This window comes from Ascaphus truei, chromosome 19, assembly GCF_040206685.1.
Source record: "Ascaphus truei isolate aAscTru1 chromosome 19, aAscTru1.hap1, whole genome shotgun sequence".
Classification (NCBI taxonomy): Eukaryota; Metazoa; Chordata; class Amphibia; order Anura; family Ascaphidae; genus Ascaphus; species Ascaphus truei.
The window spans coordinates 21,508,158-21,524,711 of record NC_134501.1 but is presented as its reverse complement, the minus strand read 5'-3'; the positions used below and the strand labels follow the sequence as shown (position 1 = coordinate 21,524,711).

The 16,554-nt window shown below is 44.1% G+C and overlaps 6 non-coding genes across 6 annotated transcripts; all 6 read right to left on the bottom strand.

Annotated features, from left to right (window-relative positions):
- Positions 1–3,824: 3,824 nt before the first annotated feature.
- Positions 3,825–3,896, bottom strand: TRNAC-GCA (transfer RNA cysteine (anticodon GCA)). The gene has a single exon. It is a non-coding gene; the product is annotated as a tRNA-Cys (tRNA).
- A 958-nt stretch (positions 3,897–4,854) lies between these two features.
- TRNAC-GCA (transfer RNA cysteine (anticodon GCA)) lies at positions 4,855–4,926 on the bottom strand. The gene has a single exon. It is a non-coding gene; the product is annotated as a tRNA-Cys (tRNA).
- Positions 4,927–5,614: 688 nt separating this feature from the next.
- On the bottom strand, positions 5,615–5,686 carry TRNAC-GCA (transfer RNA cysteine (anticodon GCA)). The gene has a single exon. It is a non-coding gene; the product is annotated as a tRNA-Cys (tRNA).
- Positions 5,687–6,374: 688 nt separating this feature from the next.
- On the bottom strand, positions 6,375–6,446 carry TRNAC-GCA (transfer RNA cysteine (anticodon GCA)). The gene has a single exon. It is a non-coding gene; the product is annotated as a tRNA-Cys (tRNA).
- Positions 6,447–13,509: 7,063 nt separating this feature from the next.
- TRNAC-GCA (transfer RNA cysteine (anticodon GCA)) lies at positions 13,510–13,581 on the bottom strand. Its single transcript has one exon. It is a non-coding gene; the product is annotated as a tRNA-Cys (tRNA).
- Positions 13,582–15,842: 2,261 nt separating this feature from the next.
- On the bottom strand, positions 15,843–15,914 carry TRNAC-GCA (transfer RNA cysteine (anticodon GCA)). Its single transcript has one exon. It is a non-coding gene; the product is annotated as a tRNA-Cys (tRNA).
- Positions 15,915–16,554: the final 640 nt, after the last annotated feature.

The window sequence follows — 16,554 nt, the reverse complement described above, 5'->3', positions numbered from 1 at the left end:
GTTATACATACATCCCCTCTCTCTCTATACATATACTGCAGCTAGTTATACATACATCCCCTCTCTCTCTATACATATACTGCAGCTAGTTATACATACATCCCCTCTCTCCCCTCTCTATACATATACTGCAGCTAGTTATACATACATCCCTCTCTCTCTATACATATATTGCAGCTAGTTATACATACATCCCTCTCTCTCTCCCTCTCTCTACATATACTTAGCTAGTTATACATACATCTCCTCTCTCCCCTCTCTATACATATACTGCAGCTAGTTATACATACATCCCTCTCTCTCTCTCCCTCTCTATACATATACTGCAGCTAGTTATACATACATCCCTCTCTCTCTATACATATACTGCAGCTAGTTATACATACATCCCCTCTCTCTCTATACATATACTGCAGCTAGTTATACATACATCCCCTCTCTCTCTATACATATACTGCAGCTAGTTATACATACATCCCCTCTCTCTCTATACATATACTGCAGCTAGTTATACATACATCCCCTCTCTATACATATACTGCAGCTAGTTATACATACATCCCCTCTCTCTCTATACATATACTGCAGCTAGTTATACATACATCCCCTCTCTCTCTATACATATACTGCAGCTAGTTATACATACATCCCCTCTCTCCCTCCCCTCTCTCTATACATATACTGCAGCTAGTTATACATACATCCCCTCTCTCTCTCCCCTCTCTCTCTATACATATACTGTAGCTAGTTATACATACATTCCCTCTCTCCCCCCTCGCTCTACATATACTGTAGCTAGTTATACATACATCCCCTCTCTCTCTCCCCTCTCTATACATATACTGCAGCTAGTTATACATACATCCCCTCTCTCTCTCCCCTCTCTCTCTCCCCTCTCTATACATATACTGCAGCTAGTTATATGTAACGGGTTTCCCCCCCCCCCCCCCCCCCCCCCCCAATCGCAGATTTATACTGTGTGGGTGCAGGAACATATATTGTTACTCAGTGTGGTGCATAACCTGTTGGCTCACAGGAGGGCTGAGCTTCCGCCACGGGGAACCTGGGGCAATTATACTATGGACAACCACTTACATTTGGTGCAGCGCCTCCACCTGCGATGGCTCCCACCAGAGGGGAGTGGTTCCTCGCAGGACAACACAATAATTACATAGACAGCATGTATATTAACCATAACCTTTTACTAACATGCATATGACACCTCACATTGATAATAACCTGTGTCCCTCTCACGAGGAGACACTAACCGTGACGTCTCGCAGGACGCTTCCCCAACACCAGGTGATCCCACCCAGTGTCCAAAGAACCCCACCCAATGTCCCGCACTCTTGCAGAGAGTCAATGGGTGACTGCGCAGTCACAATTAAGCTAAGGGCCCGGTGGTGCACTTAGGAATGTGTGATACCTGCCGAGCACTCCGGTGCTCGGGTCAGCAACTCTTCACAAAGGGTCAGTCGGGCGATGACTCCTTCGGATCCTCCAACCGAACTCCAGGCACGCGTGGACCGCCAGAGTGGTCCCACTCTGGAATAGTCTCTGCGGACCCCAACGTGGGTCCGGACCGCTTCGCAGGAACAGCAGCAGCCGCTGTGTCCCTATCTATCTAAGTGGCAAGCACTATACTATAGGCCGTCCCTATAGCACAGCAACCTGTAGTGGCTTTGGGGAAACTCCTAGGGGCCTACAGGGGTTAATGACCTGTCCCACTCCCCTAACTCTCCAAGTCCCCTAAGCCTCACTAATCCCAGCGCCTGCAGCAACAAGCTGTGACCCACTGGATGTTGGCAGCCAACGTGCTGCGCAACAAGGTGCCTGCCTGTCAGACCTCACAGCACTGACCGCCGTGACTCTGACAAGGCAGCCCTCTAACAACACTAAGGGCAGTGTCCCTATCTTGGGCCTCCCTCAGCAATTACCCACTACCCTAGTGGGGGGTTGGGGCCTACCTGGGGTGTGGGTACCTATAGGGCCGCAGGAGCTGCACTCGCTCCCCACGCCCTTCCTTCCTCACAGCTCCCCTGCTCCAACGGACTAACCTGAGTGACAGGGTCCCTCTCTCTAGAGCAGTCCCTGGCAACCCTCTCTCAGAGGATACTCAGCTACCTCAGACCCTGGGGTGCTGGCCTAGTACAGTGAGTCCTGGACTCCTGTACCCTACCTCCTTCCCTGGGCTGCTCCAGTCTCTGACTAACACCTAACGTGGTGCAAGCGCGCGAAATGTATCTACTTTTCAGGGACAGCTTAAGCCCTATTGGCTCCCTGGCATCACGTGGGCGCGCAAAGGCTCTTGGGATCTGTAGTCCCAGCTCAGAGCCTTCCCTGGTAGGCTAGGGCTTCGCAGGCTTTTCCCTACCTCTCCTGCGCCTGCGCAAGCTATCCTGGGCTGCCTCAACCTCCCCTCGGCTTTCCCTGCTCTCACGCAACTTTGCCCTGTCTCTGGGGCTCTCCCTGCGCATGCGCGACTACTGCGCATGCGCGAACTAAGGGCAATGGCGGCGCCCTTACCGCCCGGCTCCGGGAGCGCCGGGAGCCTTGAGACGCGCGTGCGGCCTTGCCAATCGGCCGCACGCGTCCCCGGCAACCCCCGAGTCGGGACCTGACCGCCCTCTCCCCTGCCATCGCCGGACGGAGCCGCCATTGGACGCGGCGGCCCCCGCGATCGACAGCAGGGTGAGGGGGGTGCTGAAGTGCTGGGGAGACCTGGCTACATCTACATACATCCCCTCTCTCTCTCCCCTCTCTCTCTCTATACATATACTGTAGCTAGTTATACATACATCCCCTCTCTCTATACATATACTGCAGCTAGTTATACATACATCCCCTCTCTCTCTCTCTCTCTCTATACATATACTGTAGCTAGTTATATATACATCTCCTCTCTCTATACATATACTGTAGCTAGTTATACATACATCCCCTCTCTCTCTCTCCTCTCTCTACATATACTGTAGCTAGTTATACATACATCCCTCTCTCTTTCTATACATATACTGTAGCTAGTTATACATACATCTCCTCTCCCCGTCTCTCTATACATATACTGTAGCTAGTTATAGATACATCCCCTCTCTCTCTCTCCACTCTCTCTATACATATACTGTAGCTAGTTATACATACATCCCCTCTCTCTCTCCCTCTCTCTACATATACTGTAGCTAGTTATACATACATCCACTCTCTCTCTCCCTCTCTCTACATATACTGTAGCTTGTTATACATACATCCCCTCTCTCTCTCTCTATACATAAACTGTAGCTAGTTATACATACATCTCCTCTCTCTATACATATACTGTAGCTAGTTATACATTCATCCCCTCTCTCTGTTTTTCAGAAACATAGATTACAACCCTATTAAAATGTACAATCCCCCACATGTACGACTTCAATTGTCAGAGATTCCAACTTTCATAGAAGCACAAAAGACAGCACAGGATGTGTTTCAAGGACTTCTGAACATTTGACATTTCAACTGCAACTCTCATGTTTGAATAGAGAAAATTTTTCTAACTACTTCAAATTTACAATCCCCCACATGTACGACTTCAATTGTCACAACACACATACAATGGAGGAGGGATAACACACTGAGATGTGTCAACCTCTCTCGATTGGGAAATATTGGGGTTGCTGTTTGTAGAGTTTGCATTTACGGTAGAAAAATGTAAAGCATGGATGGTTGTATGTGTGTTAGCTGAGGGAAATTGGTTTGCTCTCTGAAGAAATTGATATTAAAAATTGAGATAATTTTTCAGATACATAGATTGCAAGCCTATTAAAAGAGAGTGTCATGTACATGAAAGGGGGCATCTGGAATTGAACCAGAGACATCTTGATCTGCAGTCAAATGCTCTACCACTGAGCTATACCCCCTGCCAATAAACTGTCAACTTTTTGTTCATGACAAATGGAGTAGACAGGGCCTCCGAAGAAGTGGATGACATGAAACATCATTATCTCCTGAACAAATGTGTGGAAATCAAGAATAACTATCTTATGACGTGTTGTCTGTGTGAAAAACCTTTATCAACCAAATGTAAAGTAAGCAATAAGGTACTGGCATTTTAGTAGTTGTCGCTCTTTCCATTAACCTACTGTGTGTAAGACATTCTTCAATATTGAAAAATTCTAGTGTCTGATTTCTCCAAGTCTGAGATTCCAACTTTCAAAGAAGACACAAAAGACAGCACAGGATGTGTTTCAAGGACTTCTGAACATTTGACATTATCTCCTGAACAAATGTGTGGAAATCAAGAATAACTATCTTATGACGTGTTGTCTGTGTGAAAAACCTTTATCAACCAAATGTAAAGTAAGCAATAAGGTACTGGCATTTTAGTAGTTGTCGCTCTTTCCATTAACCTACTGTGTGTAAGACATTCTTCAATATTGAAAAATTCTAGTGTCTGATTTCTCCAAGTCTGAGATTCCAACTTTCATAGAAGGCACAAAAGACAGCACAGGATGTGTTTCAAGGACTTCTGAACATTTGACATTTCAACTGCAACTCTCATGTTTGAATAGAGAATTTTTTTCTAACTACTTCAAATTTACAATCCCCCACATGTACGACTTCAATTGTCACAACACACATACAATGGAGGAGGGATAACACGCTGAGATGTGTCAACCTCTCTCGATTGGGAAATATTGGGGTTGCTGTTTGTAGAGTTTGCATTTACGGTAGAAAAATGTAAAGCATGGAAGGTTGTATGTGTGTTAGCTGAGGGAATTTGGTTTTGCTCTCTGAAGAAATTGATATTAAAAATTGAGATAATTTTTCAGATACATAGATTGCAACCCTATTTAAAGAGAGTGTCATGTACATGAAAGGGGGCATCTGGATTTGAACCAGAGACCTCTTGATCTGCAGTCAAATGCTCTACCACTGAGCTATACCCCCTGCCAATAAAATGTCAACTTTTTGTCCATGGGCAAATGGAGTAGACATGGCCTCCAAAGAAGTGGATGACATGAAACGTCATTATCTCCTGAACAAATGTGTGGAAATCAAAAATAACTATCTTATGTCGTGTTGTCGGTGTGAAAAACCTTTATCAACCAAATGTAAAGTAAGCAATAAGGTACTTGCATTTTAGTAGTTGTCGCTCTTTCCATTAACCTACTGTGTGTAAGACATTCTTCAATATTGAAAAATTCTAGTGTCTGATTTCTCCAAGTCTGAGATTCCAACTTTCATAGAAGGCACAAAAGACAGCACAGGATGTGTTTCAAGGACTTCTGAACATTTGACATTTCAACTGCAACTCTCATGTTTGAATAGAGAATTTTTTTCTAACTACTTCAAATTTACAATCCCCCACATGTACGACTTCAATTGTCACAACACACATACAATGGAGGAGGGATAACACGCTGAGATGTGTCAACCTCTCTCGATTGGGAAATATTGGGGTTGCTGTTTGTAGAGTTTGCATTTACGGTAGAAAAATGTAAAGCATGGAAGGTTGTATGTGTGTTAGCTGAGGGAATTTGGTTTTGCTCTCTGAAGAAATTGATATTAAAAATTGAGATAATTTTTCAGATACATAGATTGCAACCCTATTTAAAGAGAGTGTCATGTACATGAAAGGGGGCATCTGGATTTGAACCAGAGACCTCTTGATCTGCAGTCAAATGCTCTACCACTGAGCTATACCCCCTGCCAATAAAATGTCAACTTTTTGTCCATGGGCAAATGGAGTAGACATGGCCTCCAAAGAAGTGGATGACATGAAACGTCATTATCTCCTGAACAAATGTGTGGAAATCAAAAATAACTATCTTATGTCGTGTTGTCGGTGTGAAAAACCTTTATCAACCAAATGTAAAGTAAGCAATAAGGTACTTGCATTTTAGTAGTTGTCGCTCTTTCCATTAACCTACTGTGTGTAAGACATTCTTCAATATTGAAAAATTCTAGTGTCTGATTTCTCCAAGTCTGAGATTCCAACTTTCATAGAAGGCACAAAAGACAGCACAGGATGTGTTTCAAGGACTTCTGAACATTTGACATTTCAACTGCAACTCTCATGTTTGAATAGAGAATTTTTTTCTAACTACTTCAAATTTACAATCCCCCACATGTACGACTTCAATTGTCACAACACACATACAATGGAGGAGGGATAACACGCTGAGATGTGTCAACCTCTCTCGATTGGGAAATATTGGGGTTGCTGTTTGTAGAGTTTGCATTTACGGTAGAAAAATGTAAAGCATGGAAGGTTGTATGTGTGTTACCTGAGGGAAATTGGTTTTGTTCTCTGAAGAAATTGATATTAAAAATTGAGATAATTTTTCAGATACATAGATTGCAACCCTATTAAAAGAGAGTGTCATGTACATGAAAGGGGGCATCTGGATTTGAACCAGAGACCTCTTGATCTGCAGTCAAATGCTCTACCACTGAGCTATACCCCCTGCCAATAAACTGTCAACTTTTTGTCCATGGGCAAATGGAGTAGACATGGCCTCCAAAGAAGTGGATGACATGAAACGTCATTATCTCCTGAACAAATGTGTGGAAATCAAGAATAACTATCTTATGACGTGTTGTCCTTGTGAAAAACCTTTATCAACCAAATGTAAAGTAAGCAATAAGGTACTGGCATTTTGATGCGCGGCAGGAGCAGAGATGGCAGCTTAACTCGATCGCTCTGAGTCCCGCCGGCAGTAAAGATTTGAATGCGCATGATAAATCTCAACATAACACCATAAAAACAGCTGGAGTAAGGAGACGAAAGTAACAGGCATAAGGCTTCATGGCGGCCACAAGGCGAAAATCAAAGCAAAAAGAAGACGTTCGCAACTACTTTGTGGGGGCACATAAGGAACAAGAGACAGACAGCATGGCGGCGTCTGAGTCTGACTCCGGTCCGGAGATGGAAGCGACGACGGAGAAACAGACGGGTGCCCTGAAAAAAGAGATAGCTAAACTCCTCTCTGATTTAAAGACTTTCTTTCGCGGGGAGATAGACGCACTGAGGAAAGATATACACGGCATCGGGGCCCGCACTAATGATCTAGAGGAGAAGATGGACGAATCCGCCCGCTGTCAGACTGCCACAGACTCCAGAGTCACTATACTGGAGAGAAAAGTAGCAGAACTGGAAGAACGAAATGAAGACAGCGAAAACAGGGACAGGCGGAACAACCTGAGGGTACGGGGGATACCGGAGGAGATCCTGGACCCCGAGCTACTGCTTAACCGATGGATGACATCTATAATGCCAGGAAAAACGGAATCAGAACTGGTAATGGACAGATGTCACCGGGCATTGCGGGCCAGGCCACTTCCCAACAACCCCCCCAGAGATGTGATCCTGAGACTGCACCACTTTAAGACCAAAGCGGACATAAGTCAAATCACCAGAGCCACCCCCACAATTAAATTTGAGGGAATAGAGTTGTCAATATTCCAGGACATTTCTCCAATCACCTTGGCAAGACGACAGGCTCTACAACCTGTCACCAGACTCCTAAGGGAGAAAAATGTCCGCTATCGCTGGGCTTTTCCCTTTGCCCTAATTGTAACGCAAAATGGCCGGTCGCATGTCCTTAAACATATTGCAGAGGGGCAGGAGTTCTTGACCAAGCTGGGCTTCCCCAACGCCCTACCACAGGCTGAAGTGCCGGTCGGCCGAACAACCAGAAGGACCGAATGGGAGAAGGTGCGACAACCATCTGGTCAAAAACAAGCTAAAGCTGGCCCTTCAAGACCGGGGTGAACATGAACATTAAAGTTATACACTGAAGTTTACAGTTTTGTTCACGAGTTATGTTTGTTGCCGAGTTTGGAGCTCTCTACCCTTACGAACTATAATCCCCACATATAGAGGGCTAAACTACATCCTTCCTCATGCGGATCGATCATTAATGGCGAACCAGACAGAACTAACAGCAGAGAAAATACCGCAAAAGATGCTGTTTTTCCTAACACTTACCAAGATGGCTTCACGGGGACCCACGAGGTGCCAAGAGGAGCTGGGCGGGAGAAAGCGGAGACGAAGGGCTGAATACACATGGCGGCGGACGTTTGAGCGCGAAATCCAGGAGCTCCAGAAGACTCCGCCCGCGCACCACGCCTACTTCAGCAGCTACTAACTGCCCGATCTGCGCACGACCCTCAGACGACGTAGGAGACTCACATCTCGCGAGAAGGAGGCGCCCGGAATGACGTCACGGCCAGCGCCTCTGGCTCAGGACGTTCAAGACGACGGAAATCTGAGCCTAAGAGACAGCAGTTGCAGCCGGACGGCTTGCGCTGACCGTCGGAGCTTTCCAGAGGGGTCCGCGCACTCCCCTAAAAGGGAAAAAGGCTGAGCTTAGTATATAGACGCAGGGTATCCAGTAAAAGACTTTTTATTGCAGGAATAAAACTTTGCAGTTAATAGAGGGTTGACGGTAGAAACTAGTTAGAGTTTTGTAAGACTCAAGAAGAGTCATAGTTGAGGTTTAATTCAATGTTTATATGCTGCATGGTAAAATAATGAGAGCGATTTGCTGCCGGCAGAGGGGCGGGAGTCTGTCCTCTCTAGTGCCTGTTGGCATGTGCCTCTGGGGTTGGAATGTGGCCTTAAGCCGCATTCTAATCAAAGACCTGGGCTGCTGGGGCCTAGATGATCTCCCACGGCCCTACCTAGGGAAGTGGGAGCGTCTGGACCTGGAGCGTTGCGCCCGGGCAGCAAACCGCAGGTCTTTACAGACCACTGCGGTTTCCCTTGTGTATAAAACAAGGTTATATGTTCCCTGTCACTCCCCTATGTGTTTCCCTCCCCTCCCCTCAGGTATCCTCAGAAAGGCAAACTGGGCAACACAAGACCTGTGGAGCGACTATGGTCACCGGCCAAGACGTCCAGACCCGGGTAGGAGGAGCAAGCTATGCACACGCGTAGACTCATCACACACACACAAATGTCTTTAACATTCATATCCCAGAATGTTAGGGGATTTAACTCCCCTCAAAAACGCAGCAAAGCGTTCGCGGAATTTAAACGCAGAAACTCGGATGTTTTATTCCTTCAAGAGACGCACTATTGCCGGAATAAGAATCCGAGTTTTATAGACAAACAATACAGGAAATTCTATCTGGCCTCAGCTAAAGAAAAAACGAAGGGTGTAGCTATCCTGATTCACAATAGAATCCCATATGTGTTAGAAAAGATCAAACGTGACCCAGAAGGTAGATACCTTATTATCGTAGGCACCTTACAGCAGACGAGGGTAACGATGGCCTGTGTATATGCCCCCTGTGAAAATAATCCCCAGTTTTTTACAGAGTTCTTTCTCAAATTACAAAATTACACAAGTGGCAACGTGATACTAGCGGGAGACTTTAACAAGGTCGTAGACCCTCGCATTGATAGATCTCCGGGAAAAGAGAAAGGGAGGCAAGCAGGAACCAAAGAGCTGCTGGAAGGGTTACGAAGGGGAGGTATGGTGGACATATGGCGAGAACAACACCCAGGCGAGCGCTCATACACATTCTACTCCCACCCACACGACAGCTACAGCAGACTTGACCACTTCTTTGTATCGGGCAGACTGGTCCCGCAAATATCCGACACTCTCATCCATGACATTACATGGTCGGATCATGCATCTATTGAGCTAAGATGCACTCAAATCAGACAGGTTAGTCCGGGAGCAAACTGGAAGCTGAATGAGTCCCTTATTAAAATACCCGAGTTGGCGCAGGCAGTCAAAGACGAAATCAGACAATTTTTTATTACGAACACAGGCACTGTGGAATCCCATGGCACGCTGTGGGAGGCTCACAAGGCCACAATCCGAGGAACTCTGATTGGTCTGGCAGCAAGACGTAAAAGACAAAGAGAAGCGAAATTGACACAGCTATATCAGAGGTTGCATGATCTCTCTGCACTACATAGCCGATCAGGTGGAGATGACATTCTAAAGGAGTTGAAAGATATAAGAATTGAGCTTAATCTTCTCCTCACATCCCAGGCCGAGAGAGATATCAGTTGGACAAAGAGGAAATTCTTTGAGAAAGCCAACAAGCCAGACACTATGTTAGCTAACAGGATTCGTAATAGGCAACCGAGTTATAACATACAAACTATAAAAACCAAATCGGGAGAGATGACCTCCAACCCCAAACGCATAGTGGAAGAGTTTAGGCTTTATTATGAACAGCTATATAATGGGGAGAAAGTGACACACAACCCAAAAACAACCAAACTTTTAAAGTCTTTCCTACAGGAAGCAGCCCTACCAGAGCTGAGCAGGCTGGAGAACGAAGCAGTCCAATCTGATTTCACGCTAGAGGAGTTGACAGCGGTAATCAAACATCTCAAACCCTCCAAGGCTCCAGGCCCAGATGGGTTTTCTAACCTCTACTACAAGAAATTTATAGGGGTGCTAGCGCCACATATGCTTAAATTGTTTAATGGAGTTCTGGCGGGGGAACCCTTCTCGGCTCAGATGCTTCAGGCGTCAATATCCATAATTTATAAAAAGGACAAAGATCCCACAAACTGCCAAAGTTATCGGCCAATATCTTTAATAAATTCGGACGTTAAAATTTATTCCAAATTATTGGCCAATAGGTTGAGTATGATCCTGCCAAGGCTCATCCACCCGGATCAGGTTGGCTTTATTAGAGACAGACAGGCGGCCGACAACACTAGGAAAATAGTAGATATAATTAACTTCATTAACGCCAACGGGATCCGAGGAGTTGTTTTAAGTCTAGACGCGGAGAAGGCCTTTGACAGGATTGATTGGCCATACATGGAGTCCACGCTTGAGGCATTTGGGTTTGGAGACAAAACTATAAGGGCAATAAAAGCATTATACACGGCCCCGTCCGCCAGGGTAGTACACCAGGGCTTCCCATCTGACCTGTTTAAAATTAAAAGCGGTACCAGACAGGGCTGCCCACTATCGCCCCTGTTGTTCGCCCTATGTGTGGAACCGCTGGCAGCGCACGTACGCCACAACCTGGACATCACAGGAGTGCAAGTATGTTCCCAGGAGCATAAAATCGCTCTATACGCAGATGACATTATATTAACGCTGACAAAACCGCTTACTTCACTACCCAATCTGTTCGGGCTACTGGATAAATTCAGCAGGATCTCCGGTTTTAAGATTAACCAATCGAAATCGGAGGCGCTGAACCTAAATATCCCAAAAGAGACAGAGAAACTAATTGAGCTTAACTTTCAATTTAAATGGCAGTCCAAAGCCATAAAATATCTGGGAATATTTCTCACTAAACATAACCGCAATCTCTACCAAGAGAACTACCCGAGACTCTTAAGAGCCCTTACAAAGGAACTCAAAGAGTGGTCTGCCTATGGGATATCCTGGATTGGTAGAATCTTCTGTGTGAAAATGAACCTCCTCCCCAGGATACTATACCTGTTCCAAACTCTTCCGATACCCGTGATAAGATCAGACATTATAGCACTGCAGAAAGCAGTTACAAAATTCATTTGGAAAAATAAAAAACCACGGGTAAAAATGTCAATCATGCAAAGGCCTAAGGAAACTGGAGGCCTGGCAGTGCCGAACTTGATGGCTTACTATAAAGCGGCCCAACTGTGTCAAATAACGCAGTGGCATGGTGATCCGGAGCTGAGGCGATGGGTAGCTCTGGAGAGGGAGGTATGTGCCCCGCTGGAGCTCAAGGATATTATTTGGTATCCCAAGGTTAGGCTGAAAGAGCTAAAGAATCCATTACCCTCTGTGTTGAGTTCTCTCTCGGTCTGGGAATCGACCAAACATAGGCACTCATTGACCTCTAAAGAGTCGTTAATGGCCCCTTTATATGGTAATCCTGACTTTGCTCCAGGGCTAATCGGCAGGAACTTTACACACTGGCAAAAAGGGGGCTTAAGAAGGCTTAAGGACCTGGAGGGGCGCGACACAATCAAAACATTCGAGATTTTACAGTCAGAAACGGGCTTACCCAACACAGATTTTATTAGATACCTCCAGGTTCGGGCATTTTATACCAAACACACAAACAGACCACCGCTAACTAATTTTGAAAAGCTCTGTGATCGGGGAACCGATACACGGGGACTCATATCTGCCCTGTACGGGGTGGTGGCCAGGGCGGACACGGATGACTCACATAGACCCAGTTTCATGACTCAGTGGGAAACAGACTTGACTGGACCGTTAACAGACGATGAGTGGACGGCGATCTTCAAAGCTGCGGCCAGCAGCTCGATCTGTACGACACTGAAGGAGAACTCATATAAAGTATTGTTGAGGTGGTACCTCACCCCAGTTAGATTAGCAAAATTTATCGCGGGAGCTTCCCCCCTATGCCCCAGACAGTGTGGGGAACAGGGAGATCTGGTACATATGCTGTGGTCTTGTCCACGAATCATACCCGTCTGGACACAAATTAGAGACTGGCTTCAAAGGGTCTTCTTGGGCCTCAAAATTCGACTAGATCCGTGGGTTTTCTTACTGGGCAGGCCCACTGACGAGGTATCTAGATCAGGAAACAAACTCATAGCACATTTTGCTACGGCGATGAAGTGCGAGACCGCAGCATTATGGAATCAGAATGCAATTCCATCAATAGATAAAATTCGGAACAGAATTTGGTTCGCTTGCCAGATGGAAAAGTTGACAAGTCTAGTCAACGACACTGGCCCAAATTTTCAAAAAATCTGGTCACTGTGGCTGGCACAGACAGATATCCCAGGGATGAGCAATGCCACCGTCTGGCTGTGATAGTAATAGGTGGGCTCTCCTTCGGTGGCGGAACAGACACACTAGAGGGTGGACATACAGTTAGACATATGGGACAAAGGCAGGAGACCTTCGGTTGCACCTGGTCTCTGGGCCTAGCGGGAGGACTAATGCGTCAGTTCTGCATACGCGGAAAGAGTCGGACGTAGTGGAACGCCCGGAGGAATCTACACTTTCCCACTAGACGATACCTGGTTCCCACCCCCCCCTCCCTCTTCCCCCTACCCCTTCCCCCTCCCCCTCTAACCATCCCCTCTCACGTCATCCCCATACCATGTTCGTCTCGATGTTGTATGTCTTAAGGCTGACAAAATTATTCTAATGTGATTGTGGACTGTACTCTCTTTGTAAAAACCAATAAAAGAAAGTTATAAAAAAAAAAAAAGGTACTGGCATTTTAGTAGTTGTCGCTCTTTCCATTAACCTACTGTGTGTAAGACATTCTTCAATATTGAAAAATTCTAGTGTCTGATTTCTCCAAGTCTGAGAATCCAACTTTCATAGAAGGCACAAAAGACAGCACAGGATGTGTTTCAAGGACTTCTGAACATTTGACATTTCAACTGCAACTCTCATGTTTGAATAGAGAAATTTTTTCAAACTACTTCAAATTTACAATCCCCCACATGTACGACTTTACCTGAGGGAAATTGGTTTTGCTCTCTGAAGAAATTGATATTAAAAATTGAGATAATTTTTCAGATACATAGATTGCAACCCTATTAAAAGAGAGTGTCATGTACATGAAAGGGGGCATCTGGAATTGAACCAGAGACCTATTGATCTGCAGTCAAATGCTCTACCACTGAGCTATACCCCCTGCCAATAAACTGTCAACTTTTTGTCCATGGGCAAATGGAGTAGGCAGGGCCTCCAAAGAAGTGGATGACATGAAACGTCATTATCTCCTGAACAAATGTGTGGAAATCTAGAATAACTATCTTATGACGTGTTGTCTGTGTGAAAAACCTTTATCAACCAAATGTAAAGTAAGCAATAAGGTACTGGCATTTTAGTAGTTGTCGCTCTTTCCATTAACCTACTGTGTGTAAGACATTCTTCAATATTGAAAAATTCTAGTGTCTGATTTCTCCAAGTCTGAGAATCCAACTTTCATAGAAGGCACAAAAGACAGCACAGGATGTGTTTCAAGGACTTCTGAACATTTGACATTATCTCCTGAACAAATGTGTGGAAATCAAGAATAACTATCTTATGACGTGTTGTCTGTGTGAAAAACCTTTATCAACCAAATGTAAAGTAAGCAATAAGGTACTGGCATTTTAGTAGTTGTCGCTCTTTCCATTAACCTACTGTGTGTAAGACATTCTTCAATATTGAAAAATTCTAGTGTCTGATTTCTCCAAGTCTGAGAATCCAACTTTCATAGAAGGCACAAAAGACAGCACAGGATGTGTTTCAAGGACTTCTGAACATTTGACATTTCAACTGCAACTCTCATGTTTGAATAGAGAATTTTTTTCTAACTACTTCAAATTTACAATCCCCCACATGTACGACTTCAATTGTCACTACACACATATAATGGAGGAGGGATAACACGCTGAGATGTGTCAACCTCTCTCGATTGGGAAATATTGGGGTTGCTGTTTGTAGAGTTTGCATTTACGGTAGAAAAATGTAAAGCATGGAAGGTTGTATGTGTGTTAGCTGAGGGAAATTGGTTTTGCTCTCTGAAGAAATTGATATTAAAAATTGAGATAATTTTTCAAAAACATAGATTGCAACCCTATTAAAAGAGAGCGTCATGTACATGAAAGGGGGCATCTGGATTTGAACCAGAGACCTCTTGATCTGCAGTCAAATGCTCTACCACATAGCAATACCCCCTGCCAATAAACTGTCAACTTTTTGTCCATGGGCAAATGGAGTAGACAGGGCCTCCAAAGAAGTGGATGACATGAAACGTCATTATCTCCTGAACAAATGTGTGGAAATCAAGAATAACTATCTTATGACGTGTTGTCTGTGTTAAAAACCTTTATCAACCAAATGTAAAGTAAGCAATAAGGTACTGGTATTTTAGTAGTTGTCGCTCTTTCCATTAACCTACTGTGTGTAAGACATTCTTCAATGTTGAAAAATTCTAGTGTCGGATTTCTCCAAGTCTGAGAATCCAACTTTCATAGAAGGCACAAAAGAAAGCACAGGATGTGTTTCAAGGACTTCTGAACATTTGACATTATCTCCTGAACAAATGTGTGGAAATCAAGAATAACTATCTTATGACGTGTTGTCTGTGTGAAAAACCTTTATCAACCAAATGTAAAGTAAGCAATAAGGTACTGGCATTTTAGTAGTTGTCGCTCTTTCCATTAACCTACTGTGTGTAAGACATTCTTCAATGTTGAAAAATTCTAGTGTCTGATTTCTCCAAGTCTGAGAATCCAACTTTCATAGAAGGCACAAAAGACAGCACAGGATGTGTTTCAAGGACTTCTGAACATTTGACATTATCTCCTGAACAAATGTGTGGAAATCAAGAATAACTATCTTATGACGTGTTGTCTGTGTGAAAAACCTTTATCAACCAAATGTAAAGTAAGCAATAAGGTACTGGCATTTTAGTAGTTGTCGCTCTTTCCATTAACCTACTGTGTGTAAGACATTCTTCAATATTGAAAAATTCTAGTGTCTGATTTCTCCAAGTCTAAGAATCCAACTTTCATAGAAGGCACAAAAGACAGCACAGGATGTGTTTCAAGGACTTCTGAACATTTGACATTTCAACTGCAACTCTCATGTTTGAATAGAGAAATTTTTTCTAACTACTTCAAATTTACAATCCCCCACATGTACGACTTCAATTGTCACTACACACATATAATGGAGGAGGGATAACACGCTGAGATGTGTCAACCTCTCTCGATTGGGAAATATTGGGGTTGCTGTTTGTAGAGTTTGCATTTACGGTAGAAAACAGTAAAGCATGGAAGGTTGTATGTGTGTTAGCTGAGGGAAATTGGTTTTGCTCTCTGAAGAAATTGATATTAAAAATTGAGATAATTTTTCAGATACATAGATTGCAACCCTATTAAAAGAGAGTGTCATGTACATGAAAGAGGGCATCTGGATTTGAACCAGAGACCTCTTGATCTGCAGTTAAATGCTCTACCACTGAGCTATACCCCCTGCCAATAAACTGTCAACTTTTTGTCCATGGGCAAATGGAGTAGGCAGGGCCTCCAAAGAAGTGGATGACATGAAACGTCATTATCTCCTGAACAAATGTGTGGAAATCTAGAATAACTATCTTATGACGTGTTGTCTGTGTGAAAAACCTTTATCAACCAAATGTAAAGTAAGCAATAAGGTACTGGCATTTTAGTAGTTGTCGCTCTTTCCATTAACCTACTGTGTGTAAGACATTCTTCAATATTGAAAAATTCTAGTGTCTGATTTCTCCAAGTCTGAGAATCCAACTTTCATAGAAGGCACAAAAGACAGCACAGGATGTGTTTCAAGGACTTCTGAACATTTGACATTTCAACTGCAACTCTCATGTTTGAATAGAGAATTTTTTTCTAACTACTTCAAATTTACAATCCCCCACATGTACGACTTCAATTGTCACTACACACATATAATGGAGGAGGGATAACACGCTGAGATGTGTCAACCTCTCTCGATTGGGAAATATTGGGGTTGCTGTTTGTAGAGTTTGCATTTACGGTAGAAAAATGTAAAGCATGGAAGGTTGTATGTGTGTTAGCTGAGGGAAATTGGTTTTGCTCTCTGAAGAAATTGATATTAAAAATTGAGATAATTTTTC